Raw genomic sequence first — 18813 nt, forward strand, 5'->3', positions numbered from 1 at the left:
CTAACAGGATTATATGAGTACGATTTATGGTAAGGCATCTCCAAACCTAAAACACTTTGGCTTTTTTGTATTAACAACTGCTTAGTGTATTTATGGCCCTGTAAAAGCAAACACATGTACTTGCTTTATCTTAAATTAAAAAATACAGATGGCTTTACTCCACAGCATTGCCTGAAGATAAATTGGACATCCTGTTTCAATTTTTTTTTTAGATTAAAAATATATTATATTAAATTATTATTAGTGATCAATACAATTACTGTTTTATATTCAGCCTTTGAACCAAATAAAGAGGCAAGAGACGTAAATGCTATTCCAGTGCCAAACTTGACTATTAGAGAGCTGAAAGCAATAAAAGATAATGCTGAATGAGGACTGCTGATTTCCCCACGTAAACTTCAATAACTTTGGTTCTTTAGGGTTATTTTTTTTTTCTTCTTTTCTTTCGCTTCTTCCTGCAGTCTGGAATTCGGAAGGCTAGATGCACTTGAACGACATTTCTCCGTGAAGCCCACCTTGACACAAATCCGATATTTTATTTCTTAACATGCGAAACGCTGACTTCTGGAATTGCGATGAGGGGGAAACTCCGAACATAAAATACCACAGAGTTACTGGTGCGTTATTTACAGGCTGGTTCTTTGTTGGCTCAGTGTCTGGGCGACAGGTTTACTCTCTGGTGCAGCGCTGGGCTTTTCCGAGCCGCCGCCGCTGCTCCGCGCCCGCCGCCGCAGCGCCTCAGCCCGCTGCAGCGCCCGCTCTTCAGAAGGATCGTTTTGCATCTGTTTGACCCGAAGAAATTAAATTTACGCAGCCTAAGCCGTGGCCCACCTGGAGATGCCTGGTCGAGGAGTTTTAAAGGTTTTTTTGCTCGCCTTTCCCACACCGCGCCGAAGGGCTCCGCTGCCGAAATCGTTCAAGTTCAGCTTCTCCGTCGAGAGAGGCTTAGGGAGCTCACCCGTCCGACACGTCGGGAAGCGGGGGAAGCGGCTCAGCCGCCCCCCGCCCCCCCTCCCCGTCTTTACCCCGACAAGGGTCCCGCCACCCAACCCCGTCTCCAGTCCGAGCAGATAAGGACAGGGGCAGGCGGCTGTCCTCGGCCGAGCCGTGGGGCAGCGCAGGACAGGGCAGGGCAAGCCAAGCCAAGCCCCGGCTCCCTCCCCGCCGCCTCCGCACCGCGGGCCCGCCAGGGAGGCGGCTGCTCCGCGCACAGCGGCGCGGTGGAGGGGGCCGGGGCCACCTCCGCCGCCGCCAGCCCGGCTCCGCGGGGGCCGCCCGGCTCCTCCCGGCGGCCGCCGACTCGGGCGTGGAGAGCCTGCCCCGGCCGGGAGGCGCGGGGAGCCTGACCCCGGGCGCATGGGGCGGCCGCGGGGGCGGGGGTAAGTGCGCCGCGGAGGAGGGGCCGCGGGGCCCGCCGGAGAGCCCGGCCGTAGGGGCGGGGAGTCTCCTCCTCCCGCAGCAAGGCTCCGGCTCCCCGCACGCACCGGAGCGCCCGGCTCCCTCCTCCTGCTCCTCGTCCCTCCTCCCTTCCCCTCCTCCCCCCTTCCCTCCCCGGGTCGCCTTGGCTCCGGGAGGAGCGGGGGGGGGCCCTGCTTCCTTCCCTCCCCCCCCTCCTTCTCCCACCCGCTACGCCGAGGAGAGGCAGGTGAGGACCCGGCCGCGTCCCCGCTCCCCCGCCCCGCGGGAGAGGCGGCCGCGATGGCGGCGGCGGCGGCGGCGCCCGCCGAGGCGCTAGGCCCCGGCCGCCCGCCCGCCCCCGGCCTCTCCCCGTCGGGCGGCCCCGGCGCCGTGCCCCGGGGGGGGGGGGGCGTCCCTCACCCCCGGCCCCTTCCTCTAGAAAAAGTTCCTTAGCAACTTTCTTCCGGGCCTGAGCCCCCGCCCGCGGGGCCGAGGGGTCGGGCGGGTGGGTGAGAGCGAGCCGCGGCGTGCCGCGCCGCCCGGGGCTGGGCCGGCTGCGGGGGGCGGGCGGAGGGGAAGTAAGTTTGTGAGGGGAGGCCTCTGCTGCGCCCCCCCGCCGCTCTCCGTTGGGCTCCCTCCGCCGCCCCTTCCCGCCGGGCTGCCGCGATCGCGGGGCGCTTGCTCGTTGCCCGGTGGTGGCGTCCACCGCCCGCGTTAGCGCTCGGCGTGAGCCGGTCCCGGCTCAGCTCCCGGGCGCGGGCAGCCGAGTGCCGGCACCGCTTGGAACAGCCGGCCGGGGCCAGAGGGTGTAAAAGGGCGAAATTCAGGAAACTGAGTTGCGAGTCGCCTGTAGCTTGGCCTGCGTGGAATTACCGTCTTTTTTTTTTTTTTTTTTTTTTTTTATTCTGACTGTTCTGGTTCGTATCCCTGCATTGAACAGGAACACAACTGCTTTAAATTTCTGAGTCTTTAATTTAAGTGTTCAATCATAACACTTTATCAAGGCTCCTCGCCTTTCTTACAGTTAAAACAACCGTATTGGGCACACAGAGGCCCCTGTTCCTGTGGAGGCTGCACGTAACTTTCTGCATTGTGTGGACCCGCAGGCTTGCTGTGCGGAAAGTTGTGCACACACATCCCTCAGGCCAAGGGCTAGCACATTGTCTTCTCCATTATACAGCACTACAAATACACAGGTTTATTGCATTCACTTCAGAGTGGTCTATTCCAGATGTCTGGTATGCATGTGGGTACGGGCCGCTTTGCATTGGGAAAACTAGGTTATAAATATTTCCGAACTTCATGATTGTTAAGAAGGTGTATTCAGGTGTACCTGCTGGATTTGACCCTAAGCAGAGGCTGGTCACTAATTAAAAAATAGATGCTTGGATTTACTTAAACTGGCAGAGTGAACCAAAACCAGTTTAAAACTTGGAGCATGTTGCCCAGGAAGGTGTATAGTCTTTCTCTTTGTAATTAATAGACAGCTGAATGAAATTTCAGGCAAATTTTGCAAGCAAAATTGACCTTTAGTCAGGGAAGCAAGATACGAAAGCTTACCTCAGAGTCTTTTTCTTTCATTTTTGGAGAGTAAGCCCTTGGAGAGGGATTTCTAATAAAATTGCCTTATCAGTTACACTTGCAGTATCTCTGTCAGTAGTAGGTAGTACAGTTTTGCCATAACTGTATGTTCCTGCAGGCTTCGTAGATGTAAGAACTGTTCCTTTCCAAACAACAAAACCTTGCACTTCCGTTCATGTTTCTGATGCATGTCTGTAAATTTAGCTATAGGAGCTAAACTAAATTCCTGCTGAACATGAGCATAGAGCAGGCACTATGGGTGTGTTTTGCACAGCCAGGGTGTTGCAGTTAATTTTGGGACAAGGTAGCATCTGTGATGGGAACAGAAGGAGACGAGCACTGGCACTGGGCTGAATATTGAAGAAAAAGATCCAGTGATACACCAGGCATGTGAAAGGGTGACAATAGTTGGTAGCAGCAATTGCCAGTAATTATTCCATGGGTTTCGTTAGCTTTATTTCCTCAGGAGGGGCAGCCCAAATGCAACTGCAGTATCTGTGTGCCATCAGTCCCTCTAATAACTCTTCTGGCTGTTAGCCGATATCAAAAAAATTTGGCAGCAGGGGTGAGCAATTTCTACAAAATTTGTGAAAGTAGGGAAGCCAGGTAGAAGAGACCTCTCTTAACCTGCACACCAGAGAGTTCACATCAACACTTACCTCAAGCTGGAAATTGAGGCAGGAAATGGGCCCCCACTGGTTTTGCTGCTCGCAGAGCTACTGGTCCAGTTTTCAGTAACTTTTTAATATCTGGACCCCAGTACCGCTCTTTGAAATCTGAAGAACTTAGTTTGGAATGAGAGTAGTGAGACCAAAGTAGCTTTAATCTGTATTTCATATTACAAAGGAGATTTCCAGGGGAATATTTATTGCCTAACAACAGTTCTTTGGCTATGAAACAAATGAATGGAATTGAAAGTATGTTTAAATTGCTACATTACTTGAAATCGCTGGAAAAATACTTAATAAATCTTTGGTGTGCTGCATACTGTGTAACAGTTACTGAAAAACTGCAGTTCACAATTTAGGGTTTTTGTCAATATTCATGGAGCAGAGCAGAGAACTACATTTCTGCACTAGAGGAATAGTCTTATTTTGAGCTTTGCATCCTTTCTGCAGCTCCCAAAGAATGAAATTGGCACTCTGTTCACTCCAATAAATGATGGCCGTCATGTGACAGTGATGTGAAAGTCTGTGGTGTGGCACATGTCGGTTTATGTGGTCAAAGTTTACTTTATGAACAAAGTAGCTGCATGGTTTTACTTTTCTATATGTGCTGTCTGCGGACAAAAGTTCTATATTTTCAATAGATATTGTGTTGAAACTTGTGTTGAAACTGTTAGTTAAAAGAAATATGTTCTTTCATCTGTATTCCCTACTTGGATCCAACTGTTTTGCCTCATACTTTGATCACAGTTTGAGTAAGCTACCTTGATGTTAATTTAAAAATTGGTGTCAGCATTAACACAAAGACTACTTCAGGAATGCGTCCTTATTCTGCTGCATCACATCAAGCAGCCTTTTTCAGATAGGACAGCTTCTGTGCATACATACACAGTCTGTGGTTTCTGTGAAGCCCTCATGAAAGGTTTCGGGCTTCTAGTGCTGGAAGTTCTCTGCTAGTTGATGGAACAGATTGATTAGTGAGGGAGAAATGTACTTTCTCAAACTACTGTAACAGAATGGTTTAGTTTTTGTCCTGGAGGAACCACCTTCAAATAAAAGTAAATAGCTCATTCTCAGTATTTATTTCCTTTTTGTTCTCCTTGAGAATGCCAGTAGGATGCTGTTTGGTAGTGATGGATTTTATGATATGGCAGCCGCTATTTTTTTTTTTAATACAAACTGCTTTATGGTTGCCATATGGTAACTTCTTTCAATCACTACAGTCCCCGGCTGCATTCAAACCAATGACTTAGAGTTGTAGGGTTCCAGATTATATTATCGATTGCCAGGTTTTGAAGGCAAACCTGGACAAATTCCCATGTGTGTGCTGAATTTAGTAGGGGAAAAGTCATATTGAAAAGATGCTGTCAACTAACTGTAGGACAAGTTTAATTTTAGGTTTTAAGAGGTCATTCTTACTGCCCTTTCCACTTATGGGGGTTTGTCCTTAATAGTGCCAGTGCATCAAAGCAGAAACTGGCACCAAAGCAAGTTATTGAAATGAGGGGGACTGCACCCTTAGGTGAAGTTAACATGCATGGCTGATTGCAGGATCAGAGATCCAGATGATAGTAACGTTAATGCTAGAAATGAAGTAAGTAAACATTATTACTTATGCATAAGTTTTGTTCCCTTTAAACACATATTCTTTAAAAATGTAAAGGATAACTGGAAATAGGATGGGAAATACTCTTTCTGTTGTCGCTTTGGGTGGGCACCTGCACAGAGCACCGGGTTTCACGCCATGTCCCAAAAGTCAGTGGATCAAAGTCATGCTCAGCTGAAATGAGCCCTTGAGCTGAGGGTCTCCTGCAAGGACTGCTAGCCCTGGCTTGTATCCGAGCCCCACAGCCCAGCAGGGTACTGCCATAGGGATCATCAGTAAGCAGATCCAAGGCTGCATTGACTGTTGTGGCTGAGGCTGGGGTTTTGTTTCTATTTTTCTTGACTGTAGTGTTAGGTAATGTTACAGGGTATGGTCGGAGAGTGCCAAGGAAGTAATGACCACTAAAAGCTCAGACTGGTATCATCTGTATTTCAGCTTCTTGAGTACTCGAAGATGTTGCATAGGAAATTGGATAACTTGTTTTGCTAATCTAGCTGTATTTTATCTTTGTATTTTTGGAAGGCAAATGCTATTATCATAGTGTCATATGAGACTCTAATAAGTGTCTATATTGACTACATCTACATCTTAAATGTTTACGTAAATTTTTAATTCTGATGGTGCTGCTGAACTTCAAATAATTTGTCTTTCAAATTGGTACTTAAGGGGGATGAAAAAATTCTAGGGTTAAAGATACTTGTTTCTGTGGCTATCTTCACACCAAAAGTCTAGAGAAGTCTGGGAGAAATAAATGATTCTTCAGAAGTGTTGAGCCACTCCTTCAGTTCAGATTTTAGGATCAGCTAGACCAGGCTTACAAAAGTGAATAACTTCATTTACTTACATTGACAGTGAAGTTGAGTAAACACACCCACATAAGTAAATCTTGGTAGATCAGGGCCTTTAACTTTGTTTTGGGGAAACTTTCAGGAGCATTTTGTGGCATTAATCAGACATTAAAGTCAGTCTTCATATTGGAAGACTTTGGTTCAATGGCGTTAATTTCCTTTGTTTGCACATGCCCAAAGCACCTTCTAATCTTGCAAAACTGAGACAGTAATAGTGTTTTATTCATGGTGTGAATGACGGAGCATAAATGCAGTCAGGTCTCCGGTATGCTTACCAGGACTGATGGCCCCGTGGCAAAAGAAGGGTCGGAGTGGAGGACGGTGTTCATGTTCAGTCCTGTTCCAAATGTTTGCCCATAGTTCAGGCAAGCTTTTTGATGGTGCATGTAAAGTTCAGCTTCAGAAAGAAAAATACAGTATCTGGGCTAAAGGTTTTGAAATTTTCAACTGTACTTAATGCCCTCATGATTGTAAGAAAGGGCAGTGCTTGTGTGAGGTATTTAAAGAATAATTAGAGGGTACTATGAATCTCTTGTGTATTGCAATTGTATAGCATTATAACTGTTTTGGCAGTCAGCCAGGAAAAGAAGACTTAAAACAAATTAATAGTGAACAATCTAGTTTTAATAAGTTACTTTAAGTATGGTTAGATAACAAAATTAATATTTATGCTTAAAATGTGACGAAAGACAAACAGGTCTGAGTTGTTACGTGTATCTTCCTGCTTTTCAAGAACGTTTTATTGGAACCTAAAATTGTGACTAACACTTGTAACCACAGAAGAATCAAAAAACCCCCTCCAAAGTCCTTTTGTATACCTTGCTTTTCCTTTCTACACTCTTCCTGCTTCTGGTTGGTTTTTACCAGCTTAGCTTATTCAACATAAATACTCTATTTTGCCAGCAACAGTACCCCAAAGTCCACAAGCTAAAAGACTGTGCCAAGGATAGCACAGCCACAGGCTTTCCTGGTTCTTAGGCTCCCTTCCTGAGCATCCAGTATTGCCCAGTATCTCAGACGGCGGGGACCAGTGGTGACCCTCTGATCTGACTCAGAGGTATTTGGGCTAGATGGATGTCCTGGTTTCAGCTGGGGTTAAACCACGACAATGGACTATGTTGGTCTGATTCATAACAGCTGGTCTTTCAGTAGGCTTAGTTTAATGAACACCTGCCTCAAAGATGAGCAACACTGTTAAGGTTTTGGTCAAAGCATGCTCCACTGAAAAATGAAGATAGAATTGATGTCTAGAAAATATTCTTGTTTTCAAACTATACATTTATCCCACGTTTGCCAAACTGTGGGAGAGAAAACATGAATGAAGAGCTGTGGTTGAGGAAAGAAATCTGAACATAAATACAAAAGTTCTGTATTTCATTGTAAAGCATTTAAAACAAATCAGTAAGTTTAGCAGAACATCTTCCAAGTTATTTTTTTCAGTTCTCTTGTATCTCCTTTCTTTGTCTTGATTCTGATACTGTTTTTCTGAATGTCTGCAGTTTGAGATTAAAACCTGATTTCCAAACAGAGGTCTTCAGAAGCATATTAACAGGCAAAATTTGTAGTCTCTCAGTTACAAGTTTAACCAGGTTAGTCTGTGAGTAAGAGAGAATTAAGTGTGACATGTAGGTCTGAAATTTGTATAAAACAGTAGTCTCCAAACATCTTAAAAATTAAAAAGTCTGCACCAAACCTAATAGCAAACTTCACATTTTAAAAAATCGGTTGAGACGTGGCATTTATATTCATGTGAGGACTAGGTGAGGGTGAGATGAAATGGGAGGAAAGCTTATGGTGATAAAAGTGAGTGTTTTGTATCCCCTTTCCCATAACTTCTTGACCTGAAAACAGAATGTACCAGCAGAATATTTTACTACTTCTGGTGGTTTTGTTGATAGATAGTATTTAGTATTTGTGACTAGCTCTGATTCCAGTAGTTTAGTTGAAGTGCTCCTCATTTCCTTAGAGATGTGAACTTATTATGGTGCTGTTGTGAAGCTGCATACATATGTAATAGTGCATCGTATGCACTTGTGGGTAATTTCTCTTAATAGAAAATCTTGCAATACTTCAGTGACAAGTGAACCTGAAAATATGGATTATTATTTTTTTCTTCTTCCTAATGCAAATTCATGCAAGGCTTAGATAAGATCCATAGGGCAAAGACCATTCTCTACTTTGCATAATGACTAACCCAGGTGAGTTGTGTATCATTCTTGAGAGAAGGCTGTCCTGTACTGCATGGAGATAGAAGACTTGTGGTTTTCTTGTTTGGTTTTTTTATCCTAAATCTTAACAGTGCTTCTCCTCTTTGATGCACATGTTTATTAAGTAAAGCCTACTGAAAGAACAGCTGTCATGAATCGGACCAGAAGTCCATCTAGGCAAATCTCTCTCTCTTTTTTTATTCTTTTTCCCCTCAATTCAGGAAAAATTCTTAATGTCTCAAACAAAAGTTTTTGGAAGTTTAGTTAAAGGGAAAATTTCAGAATGGGTTCTTTCAGCAACAGATGGTAGTTCTGATTCTGCCTGTTTTAAATAAAAAGTATTCAGGTTTTCTTCTAGCAGTAATATCTTAAAATATAAGTGTGCTCTCTGGTTTCTGAGGCATGTGATATTTGCGATTTTTGCCAAAGTATGTTCTTTGGTTTTGTTTTTTGGGTTCCCCCCTGCCATAAGTTCTAGGTAGAAGATGCATTAATAGAATGACAAAGTCGTGAAAGCAAAGAGAGGGAGGATTTTGTTTAAGTGATACTGATGTTAAATATTTGTTTGAAGGATTATTAAAGGTTGTAATAGTATTGGCCAGATCACCTCATCCACACCTGACTGAAAAATATGCATTGGAGAGAGAAAAAGAGTATACTAGTCTCATTGTGGACACCCATGTTTAATTCTGTTTTCATAGTAAAGTTAAATACTCTATTCAGGAACACTTAGAGCATAAAGCGTACTATTCCTTTTGAAAACAATTACCCATGAAGGAAAGAGAAGAGAAAACCGGGATAATTCCTGAGCTGTTACCACTAGTCAGTTGGGGAAATTTTCCTGAGTAAAATTCCTTTTCTCAGCAGCCACACTTTTTCAAGCCTGAAAAGTAAGTACTGTATTAATATTCTGTAGGGGGTGGAAAAAAAGGGGTATGTTTTTGGGGGGTTGGTTTGGGGTTTTGGGGGGTTTGGGGTTTTTTTGGGTTGGTTGGTTTTGTTTTTTTTTTAGTTCTGTGGTTTTCAAATGAGTGAGCAAAATGCAAGTACAAAATTCTCAACTTCAGAAGACACAAAAATTAAATGCTGACTTGTATATGGCTTTAGAAGCCAACATGCAATAGTAATATGGATACTTTTTTTTACTTTCAACTACAGTTCTGTACAGTATTTTAAGTGTAGTTATACACTTAAACACAATTCATAAATCATAGTGGTTGAGGTTATTTAAGCTGATAAGCTTTCAAAATAGCTTGCTGAATAATTACATATATTATGTAATTTGTTAAAGATATCAATCTTTTTCATTTTAGGAAATAATTCTTAGCTTGTATGCTGTAGAAACCTGTAGAACTGATTGATTCAGGCTATCACGATGTACGTAAAATGAGACAAGTGAGAGTTTATAGACGAAAAATTATTTCCCTGGAAATGTTTGACTTATTCATACAAAGTAGGTGTATTTAAATATTCTGGCATTAATTTGCATAGGTTATTAAATCTAGGGCTCTTTGATTACCTCCCCCCCGTAGCTTAGGTCTGACATAGCTTCAGAATACTATTTAAATTTTGTGTATACATGGTGAAACCATAGCCAAGTTAATACAAAGTGACTTACATTAACAAGCACGACACCTTGATTTTATATGGTTATTTTAAATGATTGTTTTAACTTAGTTTTACACTTGTGCTGCTTTGTTCTTTTCCCAAAGAAAGAGGTTGAGTCTTACTGGTCAGTAAAATACACTGACTCTAACTATATGTTAGGTTTACACTAATCTTGTTAGCTTTTTGCCAGGGGCATGGATTTTCTGCATGTGTATTTAATGTAATAATAAAGTATCATAATAATTCTTTTAAGCTATATATATAATTATTTAAGCAATGAAAGCCTAATTTATATGCAGGACGTTTTTTTTCTTCCTACTTCGTGTTCAGTAGCATTTGAATGGAAATTCTGATTGAAATTTGTATAAATAACCAGTATTACATTTTAAGGTACAAGTTAATATGTTGCCTTTTAGATAAGGATATAGAAGGCAATAATTCTAAATGCAAAACACATTTTGTTTTAAATCTGATGGATTTATTTACAAAAGGGAATGTTAGCTTTAATTGTTAATTAATTTTCGTCACGAAAACCTCTAAGGTGTTAGAATGAATAGGTCTCATACTTGCAAGTTTTTGTTTTCTTTGAAAACACGAACAAAAATCACTCCTCTGTCTTTTAACCTTATCTTTCCTAAATGTTTCTCAGATTCTAGTGAATCAATATCTAAGTAATATTAATTGGGGGATGGGGGGGTGGGATCCTCTACACTTGTAACAGCTTATGTTACTTTAGGTATTTAGGTGTTCAAATTCTGATTCCAGGTGGTTATGAATGAGCTCTGCCAGTTTGGTGATTTGAATTTGTCTAAAATTTTGGTGGCTAACAACATTGTTTGAATAATTTTTTAATTTAATATACATTATCCTAACAGTAAGTTTGGGTCTTAATATAAATTGATGTTACAATTTTAAAGAAGATTTCTTTCTCCACTTTAAATATTAAAAAAATGCCATCAGAAGGATAACTTTCCATTATAACATGGCATGTGGTCCATCAGCCTAAGACTTAATTTGGCTGTGAGGGTCTGTTGTATTTTATTTTTGCTGTTATACACATACTTAGAAGTAAACATTGTTTACTGCATTATATGTAGTATAGTATAGCTAGGTAAGCAGGTAATTTGGGTGACAGAATCAAATCATATTCAGGCTGACAGAGTAACCTGCCAAAACTTTTGAGCTGGGGGACTGGTCACAGTGTAAGATGTTCTTGAAACCCTAACAGCACTGAGAATTTAAAAGTTTGTAAGTGTTATTGCTACATGATTTCTACAGCTTGGAAACCATGCCATTAAGCTGTTGCTTCTCTTAAAGTATTTCCTAGACTTGAGGGATTGTTACTTCCCGAACCCCCCCCCCCCAGTTCCTCTGAAACTGAAAAGACGAGGCAGATGCATTAGATAATACAGTTTTACAGTCAGAATATTTGAAAGAGTTTATGTTCTCTTTTTGAAAACATTGCCGTGTAAGGCAACTTTTCACATGCTTTATACTGAAATGGAAATGAGACTTCCCCCCCTTTTTTTTTAATTGTTTGTTTCATCGAATCAGTTCTTTGTGTGTGTGTGTATATATATATTAATTTTTTTTTAGCTGATTAGGAAGTGGAAAATCTGAACCTGTTTTTATCACAGATATTTTAGCATTGCTGTTCTAGGACCTGATCCTTTTTCACACTGAAGTCAAGTGCAAAATTCCCCTTGACTTCAGGGAGAGCTGTATTAGCTTCACACAAAAGGACCAAATTGTCCTCTGGGGTAAGTGGAGGCAAATCTATTGAAGTAGACTTCATTAAAGTATAAAATGAAGACAAAGAAGTGTTGCCTGCCTTTACAGGCAATGGAATTGGATCTGTTAGCTCAAACAGCTAGGTTAATTTAGCAGTTGAATCAAAGACTTTTTACTTTTTCCAGTTAGATAGTATAGTTATACTAATTCACTGCATTGAGCAATGAATAAAATGTCACTTATTTTTGACTACAGATATTTTACAGAATAGAATCTGTTTATGAACTCTTTTGTCTATGTGGCATAAGAATTATCACAAAAAAACTCAAACACTTTCTAAACTGTTAGCAAATGTTCAAGCAGTTTATCCTTAAGTAGCTGAAAGGGATCCATGTACTGTTTAAATTTAATAGGCTTTATATGACAAGTTTTATGGGATTTGGGGGACTTTGTTTGTATTTTCAGTATCAGGCTGGTGTCCTGAGTGGCTTTCTGTAGTCTTGCTGAAGTGGGAAGACGGTAATTCATTTACACCAAAAGTTGGACTGCATGTTGTCCCGTGTGTTTGCTGGTGGTATCGGGAGTAATCCCACTGACTTCCACAGTAGACGGTAGTGCCTTTGGCATCTTTTTCTTAGGCTTTACACAACAGTAACTGTATTGTGTACACAAACGATGGAGAAATAGTATTTGAAAAATGAACTCAAAGTGATTACTTATGTAATACTCTGCTACGCTTCTTGTAAAATGTATCGTTTGTCACTCTTGCATATCAAGTTTTTCTTTCAGTGCTTCTGGTATCTGTTGGGATCATGAATTAATTCAGCAGTCTGATGATTTTGACCTAAGCACTGTATGGCTTTCTTGTATTTTCTCTTTGAAGTTTCACAAAGGGAAGGGGGGCTGGAACATTGTAATCTCCTTAGAATAATTTGAGCATGAGTCCTTAAATGCTGCTCTGTGGTTTTTTTTATTAACATGTCACATGTGAAATAAAATCCCCTCCCTGGGAAGAATGCAGATCCACAGAGCTCTTAGCCATTTAGCATACATAGTTCTGCATAAACCCCTCTGCAAATAACTGCTGCTGCAATATTTAGCTGGTGTTAAGGGGTTAAGTAGAAAACTGAAATTCTCTGAAACATTTGAGGTGCTAAATTTACGAAACAAGACACAAGAACTGTTTTAAGATTAGTCAGAGTTAGGAAGCTTATTGAACCACCAGCATCTTCCCGGAAACATCCTGTACTTTTGTCGTCTTCAGCTAGCTTCATCTATTCATGGTTTTAACTGCTTTTTGGTTTTTAGAACTTGCTGCAACTTCTTTGTGACTAAGGCATTGTCAATCAGTCCCGTCCTCCCCATGCCAGCCAACTGTCCCCTTAATGCAGCAATTCACTTGGATGAATAGTGCTCATACTTTAAGGAGACAATTGCCTACCAGAGAGAGTGCCAAGTTGATTTAACTTTGCACAAGTGTGAAAGAGTTTTTAAATGGATGCTGTCAACTAATGTTGGCCCAGGGCTTCAGCTGCCTGGAAATTGTTATAATCTGATTGGGAGTATGTCCAAATTTGTTTAAAATATTTTAGTCAACCACTTGGCTGCAGAGAGCATTAGTACCCCAGAAACTGTTGTCAGACGATCGTGCTTGGTCTGTCGGAACAACAGCAGATGTGTCCTAGCCAAATGTACAACACGGCTTTTAAAATGGACTCTTTTTTGGCAGTACGTCACTAAATTGGCAAAATAATACAGATTCGTGTTGTAATCTGCTCTTCCAGTTCAGTTTAATGCCACAGCATGTGTTCGAAACACTTAGTTGGATGTATAATACAGTGTAAAACCACAACTGTAGCCTGCCATTACTGTAAGACTTACAGAGCTGAGCTACCGTTTAGCCAAACCAGCTACTGGATTATCCACTACCTGGAAATGTTTAGAACTGCACAGAATTTAGGAAAACTGCATTGCTTCTTTGCTGGCCAAAATTTTTTGATGCATTTTTAGTTTTAGTAGAGATTGGAAGGATGCTTACCTTCTAGGTACACCATTGCTTGAATGCAAAGGGTTTGGTGCTGTGCATTCTTTCTTCCCCAATAAGTGTAAGCATGGGCCTTTTCTTAGCATAGTTTGGGGTCTGATATGTCTTCACTGCACTTCTGAAAGGAAGAGAAAAGTTGAAAAAAGTTAAGGAAAAAACACGTGGAGAAGATGCTCCCTGAAATTCCCGATATCTCTGTTTCAGGGAGGCCAGGAAATCTGAGAAAAGGAGCTAATTCTGTCAAAAGCCTTACAAAATAGGAGAATTATACTAGGTGTGTAGAAAGTATGCCATTAACAAAATGCTCAGTTTAAAGGAGAGAAAAATTCTTACAGGCATGATGGTTGAATGGTATGCCTGGTAAACTTGTGTTTTCCCAACAGTGAGTATATTTGGGGGCAGGGAGGAGGGTGTTTTCCTTGCTGCTCTGAGATCATTAGGCCATTACAGCTGCAACAACATTGCTATTAGTTTAGATACATTTGTGGACAAAAAAGAAGCATTGTTATTTCAATGCCTGGCTGAAATAAGTAGTTTGTTAAGCAGTGCCGTGAGATTGTTAGTTGTTTTGAGGACATTCCAATTAGTAGATGTGCAACTATTAATGAGTATGTGTATTGTATACATCAGAAAAAAAATGCTTAGACTGGAAAAGATGAAGAACAGCAGCTAGAATAATTTCCAAATGTGAAAGACTAGAAGTTGATTGTGAGCTGTTAGCATAGCATGGATTTATGAGGGGGAAATCATGCTTAACCACCTTCTGTGATGAGATGACTGGCTCAGTGGATGAGAGCAGAGCAGTGGATGTTGTTTATCTTGACTTTAGTAAGGCTTTCAGCATGGTCTCCCATAGCATCCTCACAGACAAAGTGATACACACCAGGTAAGTGAATAGTGGGAGCGACTGGAAACTGGCTGAACTGCCAGGCTCAAAGGATTGTCATCAGTGGCACAAAGTCCAGCCAAAGGCCAGTCTGGTGATGTACCGCAGGGCTCAATACCAAGGCCAGTCCTGTTTAACTCCTTCCTTATTGACCTAGGTGGTCACGCGGAGGTGCACCCTCATTAAGTTTGCAGAGGATACAAAACTGTGAGGAGTGGTTGATAGACTGGAGGGTTGTGCTGCCATCCAGAGGAGCCTTGGCAGATCGGAGGAATTGGCTGACAGGATCCTCATGAAGTTCAATAAGTGGAAATGCCAAGTCCTGCCCCTGGGGAGAAACAACCCCAGGCACCAGTACATGCTGGGGGCCACCTAGCCAGAAAGCATCTTGGCAGAAAAGGACGGGGGGTCCTGGTGGAAAAGATTTACATGAGCCAGCTATGTGCTCTCGCAGCAAAGAAGGCTGGTGGTGTCCTAGATGCATTAGGAAAAGAGTTACCAGCAGGTCAAGGAGGTGATCCTTCCACTCTACTTAGCACTGGTGAGGCCACACCAGGAGTGCTGTGTCTGCTTCTGGGCTCCCCAGTACAAGTGAGACATGGACATAGTGGAGAGAGTCCAACAAAGGGCCACTAAGATGACTAAGGGCCTGGAGCATCTCTCCTATGAGGAAAGCCTGAGAGAGCTGGGGCTGCTTAGCTTGGAGAAGAGAAGGAAGGTGCAGGGGGTTCTTACATGTCTAAATACATGATGATGTGGAATAAAGAGGACAGAGTCAGGGTCCGCTCAGTAGTGTCCAGTGACAGGACAAGAGGCAATGGGCACAAACTGTAATGCAGGAAATTCCATTTAAACATAAGAATAAAATGTGGGGTTTCTTATTGTAAGGGTGATGGAACGCTGGAACAGGTGGTCCAGAAAAGTTGTGGAGTCTCCATCCTTGGTGATAACTCAGAACCCAGCTGGACACAGCCCTGAGCAACTTGCTGTTGTTGACATGGCTTTGAGCAGGGGGATTGGGTAGATGACCTCCAGAAGTCCCTTCCAACTTCAGCTGTTCTGTGATTTTCATGAAAGGATTTAAGAGGGCCACAACAGTGTGGTAGTTGAAATGAAACAAAACACAGGTGTTGAAAGGCAGAATATTTTTGTTTGTTTGTTTTGGCAGCTACGCTTTTGTTGTTGTTTCTACCAGCTTGCTTATGACAAGTTGGGAAGAGGGGAGATAACTCTGCAACTGCATTGTTCTCTTGGGTTTCTTTGCTTTCTGCTATTAATATGAAGTCTGTGTATGGCTTTATTGTCTGTTGTGTCCTCTCCCCACCCCCATGGCAGCAGTGGCAAGGAGTTGGGCACTGTTAACTTCTCTGCTGCCTGGAAGAATGAGCAGCACCAGAGTCAAGGAAATGTTTTAATCTCATATTTGGAAAGGTGTTTTTTCAACATCTGTGATAATGTCATTTTTTTTCTTCTTAATACTGTAAAAACTTAGAATGTGAATGCTACACTTGCTCCAACGGTCTTTTTACCAATGGTGATAAGGTATTGTTTTGTTTTTCTCCCTACATTTGACTAAACATACTGAATTGATGAATCCATGCTGTTGTTCTGTTAGTGTTAGAACTACAAACTTCCATTAGACTAATACAAAATACAGAGGTGAAAAAGGAGCTGAAACAATTGCATATGGATTTAAACACACTCTTATATTTAACAGATTACCAATAGAAATATAGTCACAATGAAACCTAGCATTTGAGTTTGCATCACAGAAAGGCACCTGATCAGTTTAGTAAGATAGGACTCATTCATTTTCAACTGTTTGTCTTTGGACTTATAAATAGAAAATAAGATGAAAGTCAACACTATGCCAAAGAAAAAAATGGGTGAACTTGGTTTAGTCCTTGTCTCAAGTTGCCTGGTTGGTGTTTGTAATTTCCACAGAAGTTCTCAATTCCAGTCTTCTAGCAAGACGTTAAAAGTTATACTTCCCTTTGAACAGTATCTCATTTGCAAATGAATAACTGTGTTTTTGCAAGCTCATTTGTGTTTTCTGGTAATTAGGACAGCTATAAATAGTCGTGGCTACTACTGCACAGGAACACATATTTATGGAACTATCATTTACAGACTGGAAAGCTAAGAGAGTTCTTTTGATATAACTAAATGTTTGTATTATTACTGTTATAGTAAATCTTTATCATGTACTGATCTTCCCAAAGATACTGCTTAAACCTTCTAAGGAAAAAAAAGCCAATGCTCACATCCCTTTAGAGAGGCTTGTATGTGCACTTGGAAAACGGCAAGCAAGCAAGGATCATTGCACTGTAGACAGTAAGCAACAAGTACAACATCTAGTTAAGATATAAATTTATTTATGTATGATCTCTAATGTCTTAAACTGCATGTGACGCCGATTTTATTTAAAAAAAAAAAGGCTTCAGGAGAGATCTGGGGAACTACAGACAACTGTACTAAGTAAATCAGTCAAAATAATAAAGACAACAACATGGATAAACATGATATGTTGAAGAATAGGTAAGAGCCTGCTATGAAGGGATGTCATGGTTTGCAAACTCACTGGAGGTTTTTTGAAGGCAAGCATGTGAATAAGTAATATCTGACAGAAATAGTTTACTTGGATTTCCAAAGGGCATTTGACAAGGGCCCCACCAAAGAATTTTGAAGAAACTAAGCAGCAATAGGGTAGGGGAAAAGGACTTTATGTGGTGAAATTAATGACTAAAATATAAGAAATGGAAAATTGGAGTAAATGGGGTAGAGAGGGGTCCCGGGTAATAATTCTCTAGGGTTATGTTAATGGAGAATGTTCAAGTTCATAAAGGATATAGAAGAAAAGTGAGCTCACAGACTTTACTGATGGGTGGTAGATGCAAAGGCAGACCCCAGCATTGCACAAGGACTTGACAGTGCTCAGCAACTGGACTTTAAAATGGCAGATGAAATTTCCCTTAAATAGCTTCATGTGGTGTATTTGAAGGTGGGAAGGAGCAAGCTTACATTTGCATCTCAAAAGATGAGCTCAAAGCTGACTATTGCCACTGGAAATGGTTAGGAAAGAAAGGGAGAATAATGATTACACTGTTAAAAAAAAAATTTTGATTATTTGATGTAGTTCTGCCCCACTCACCCCTAACCCTGTCATTTTCTCAAAAAACCCCGTAGTTTTAAGGAAGAGCAAATATGAAACAGTTGCTGTGAGACGAGCAGCATGAATTTGTTAGGGTAGAAATGGTGACCAAAAAGCAGTGTGACAGAATCCTGTAAAGTGTTCAGCAGCCAACAGGACATAAATAGGGAGTGTTTATTCACTGTTTTTTTTTTAGTGCACACACACTAAGAGGTATCCAATGAAACTAGCAGCTGATGAATTGAAAACAGACAAAAGGAGGTGGTTCTCCACAGAACGCGTAATTAAGCTATAGAATTTCTTGCCTCAGGAATTTAAGGAGGCTAAACATTACATCACTGCAGAGGGAAACTGCTGTTTCATGGATGAAGAATCATCAAATGCAAATACCTATTCTACTTCAGGAAATCCTGCTTCTGCAAACTGTTGGAGGCTTAGGGAGTATTCTGGGGAGGTATTACTATATATTTATTGTGTTCTTACACGCTTTGGTCGGTATCTATTATTGGTTGCTGTGAGAGGGTATTTGAATGGGCATGGATCTTTAGGTCTTGCTCAGTACAGCCGTTCCTTTGTTGTAAAGCCTGCCCCCCCCCTTTTTTTTTTTAAATTTCTCTTTCTTGTTTTCCAGAATCCTTTCTACCAGTAGCATACAAACTTTGGCCCCAAATGGGGCACTAACCTATTTAGGGAGGTGTTTTAGGGCCACTAGCTACGTATTCTCTTCTTTGTGTGACCTTGTATGTGCCACCAAAATATAAAATCTCCAGGAAGCAAGGGTCATGTTCAGGGCAGGGTTAGTACTGCAGGTACATGTCAGTTGGTGGCTTAATTTCCTAGGATTTTGTCCTGTTACTGCTGAGTAGTACTTTTTTGGTTGTGCAATGAATGCACTTCCAATCACATTTCTCTCATGCACTCCTCACACAATAGAGGGCCTTTAAGGAAAGAGGTGTTTTAAGGAAGAGGCATTTTTGAGTGGGTATTGATCGAACAACTGCATGGTCTGGGCTGTCTGCAGGCTGGTTATTTCTGCTCTCCCTTTAGACTCCTTTGTGGTGATTTTGTATTGCCCTTACCTCCCCCAG

At 41.6% G+C, this 18813-nt stretch overlaps 1 protein-coding gene across 1 annotated transcript in view; it reads left to right on the forward strand.

Moving 5' to 3' along the window:
• The first annotated feature begins 1469 nt into the window (after positions 1-1469).
• Positions 1470-18813, forward strand: part of YES1 (YES proto-oncogene 1, Src family tyrosine kinase) — a 57485-nt gene continuing 40141 nt past the window's right edge. The window contains exon 1 of the mRNA XM_052787611.1: positions 1470-1645. The gene's annotated coding sequence lies outside the window, so the exon portion shown is untranslated. The remainder of the gene's footprint in view (positions 1646-18813) is intronic.

This window comes from Harpia harpyja, chromosome 5 (genome assembly GCF_026419915.1).
Source record: "Harpia harpyja isolate bHarHar1 chromosome 5, bHarHar1 primary haplotype, whole genome shotgun sequence".
NCBI lineage: Eukaryota > Metazoa > Chordata > Aves > Accipitriformes > Accipitridae > Harpia > Harpia harpyja.